The sequence below is a fragment of the Canis lupus genome, chromosome 22 (assembly GCF_003254725.2).
Source record: "Canis lupus dingo isolate Sandy chromosome 22, ASM325472v2, whole genome shotgun sequence".
In the NCBI taxonomy this organism is placed as follows: Eukaryota; Metazoa; Chordata; class Mammalia; order Carnivora; family Canidae; genus Canis; species Canis lupus.
The window spans coordinates 12,859,757-12,863,081 of NC_064264.1; the positions used below are offsets into that span (position 1 = coordinate 12,859,757).

Genomic DNA, 3,325 nt, shown 5'->3' on the forward strand with positions numbered 1-3,325 from the left:
AATGATTTTTTTAATAACATTTGGTCTGTATAGGATATTGGCAAAAACAAAGTCTTATAAGTAAAACTGATGAAAATGATTTTATATTTGATTTTTAATAATTATATGAGGAGAAATTGAATTATATGGGTCTTGGTTAAATCCTACACACACACATATTTTCTCTCACCTTAAATTTTTAATTAGAAGTGAGATTTTGTATGAATTATTACAGCTTATATTATAGGATAGGAATGGCCTAGAGACAGAACAAAGCCAGTTGTAATGCTAACAATATAGCCACCACTCTGCTTGCTTGAACAGCACAAAAACTAAAATTGGATAGATGCAGAGAAGATTAGCATGGCTCCTATACAAGGATGACATGCAAATTTGGAAGCATTTTATATTTAAAAACAAACAATAACAAAACAATATAATCACCCCTAAATAAAAAGACACTATTGTACCATCAGAAGATTTATTCAAAAAGTAAAAGTTGCGATTACTTATAAGACCATGTGTTTTTTTAGTTCTTACATATATATATTAGCATAAAATATTATGCACATAGATTTCCTTCTAGAATATTGCCTATTGTATACTCAAATTTTTTTCCCTTACCCATTGAGCAAGCCCATACTATGCCTGTCTGAGCCACCATCATTTCTTTCCAAAGCTCTTGAAATATTCTCTTAACCTTCCATCTTGTGTTTACTTTTGCATTCCCACTACATGCTTATTTTCAGCACATTGGCCAAAACAATCTTAGTAACTTAAGTCACATCATGTTATTCTTCTGTCAAACTCATGAAACTTCATTTCACTCATAGTAAAAGATAAACTAAGTACAGTGACCTATTTTGTCCTCTTCTATCCAACCAATTGTTTCTTAGATGTAGTTTTCCAGTAATCTCCCAGGGAGCACAAAATTGGTCTTTTTGCATTTTTCTTTAATATTGCAGTCATGCATGCTCATATTTCAGGGTCTCTTGAATGAAACCTTCAGTTTCTTGTACTAAGAAAGTTGTCCTAGATATTAACAACCTGTTCACCCATCTGTACTGACATTTTCTTAAGTATCACCTCTCTCTGTGTGATCTGATCTGGACACCCCTAACAGAAATGACCATGAAGCCTCACCACTGAGGAGAAAAAAAAAAAAAAAAAAAGACCACAAAACATCCCATTTGCTCATCAATACCTGTCACTTCCCTGATTTATCTGTCTTCTTATGTTTCACCATCTAATATGCTATATCATTTTTTATGTGGATGCTTATTTTGCAGAGCCTTGCTCTTAAACAACAAACTTTCTGAGTTCATAGGTTTTCCCTTCTTTTGGTCCTTGTTGAATCCCCAATAATTAGAAGAGTATAGGAAGCACAAGAGTTGCTCACTGAGTATTTGTTGAATGAGAAAATGATATGAATAAAAATGTCAAGTATTTGGAAATTTTGGTAATATTTAATATCTTAATACATATATCAGATATTTGCACAATACAGTCTTTAAGCATGAATTTGAACTGTCATCAAGTCATGAACATGAAAAAAACAATAAAATTATGCAGTGATGATTTCTGTCATATTAATATTGAAATTTAGTGCTTTTTAGAAAAGCCTGCCTACAAGCTTTCTCAACACAAATCTGAAGTCAATAAGGTTGTGATAATCACATGTTACTTCCGAACACTTAGAGATACACACTTCTTTCACATGAATACTTACATAAAAATATTGTTTGTCTTAATAAAATTCAGATATGTTTCTGCTAACTACCTTGTACCAAGTCAAATGTGCATAAGCCTTCAAGTCAAAAGTAAAATGAAAGAATTGAGCAGGAATCACTTTCTGATAGAAACAAGTGTTATCAGTGCTAAATCCAGTGGAAATATTCTATTTGAAGCATTGAGTTTTGATGTATAAATTATATGAAAATTATAATAACTTTGGCTGCTAAATTAAAGAATAGATAGTAGATAAAAACCTTTGGATTACCTAAATACTAGACTATGAAATTTAAAGAAGATAAAATATACCTGAATTTGTTTATTCTGTTGTGAAAGATACTATTACAGAGCAAAACTTACTGGATATCTCACATGTCTATAGATAAAAATCTGATAGTCCAAGGAAAGCATATTTCAAATCTAAGTCACAAACTATAGCATAAAATTTAATTTTAAATGTTCATTAGAGGAAGTGTATATGCCTCTTTTGCAAAAAAAAAAATACATTTTAAATTGTAAGGCACAAGGTTTTTTAAAAATGTGATTGATGCCTGGGCACCTTCAAAGATGAGTGGATATTCATTTATGGAGAAAATAAATCATCCAAAATATTTATATGTAATATAATAAATGAAGACTGCTTTCCTATTAGTTTTTCAGATTTTCAGAAGTATTGAGATAAAAAGTAATAAAAATTAAATTTTTAGAAAGTTGCAATTGTATATTTTGAACAAAAACTATATGCAGTGTCAGCATTGTTAGTTTTATACTTTGACATTAGAAAAACTGCCTATGACACTAAAATTATATTTAAACTTTGTATTAATTAATGTATTCTATATCTGTATAGGAGTTGTTGCAGATAAGAGATTGCCTATTTGCATATTAAAAAAAACTATATAAAAATCAAGTTCCCATTAATCCTTGTCCCCACATACAGCCTTCCCCAAACTAACATCCAATGCCAGAGTGGTACAGATGTCTATATAGGGGAGGTTTTGCCCCTGTGTGTATGTTGTGGTGGTGGCAGTAGTATATGGGAGCTCTGTGTACTTTCTTTATTGGTTTGTTTCGAGTTTTAATTTAAAATCTAGTTAGTTAACATATAGTGTAATATTAGTTTCAGGAGTAGAATTTAGAGATTCTCCACTTACATGTAACACCCAGTACTCATTACAACAAGTGCTGTCCTTTTATTTTTCTTTAAGATTTATTTATTCATGAGAGACACAGAGAAAGAGAGGCAGAGACACAGAGGGAGAAGCAGGCTCCCCAAAGGGAGCCTAATGGGGGTTTGATCCCAGAACCTGAGATCACTCCCTGAGCCGAAGGCAGACGCTCAACTGCTGAGCCACCCAGGTGTCCCACCAGTTTTGTCCTTATTTTTTTTTTTTATTATTATTATTTATTTATGATAGTCACACAGAGAGAGAGAGAGAGAGAGGCAGAGACACAGGCAGAGGGAGAAGCAGGCTCCATGCACCGGGAGCCCGACGTGGGATTCGATCCCGGGTCTCCAGGATCGCGCCCTGGGCCAAAGGCAGGCGCTAAACCGCTGCGCCATCCAGGGATCCCCCAGTTTTGTCCTTAATGCACGTCACCTAGCTGGCCTATC

The 3,325-nt window shown here is 33.4% G+C and overlaps 1 non-coding gene across 1 annotated transcript; it reads left to right on the plus strand.

Moving 5' to 3' along the window:
• Positions 1-291: 291 nt before the first annotated feature.
• Positions 292-393, plus strand: LOC112678964 (U6 spliceosomal RNA). The gene has a single exon (XR_003148032.1). It is a non-coding gene; the product is annotated as a U6 spliceosomal RNA (small nuclear RNA).
• Positions 394-3,325: the final 2,932 nt, after the last annotated feature.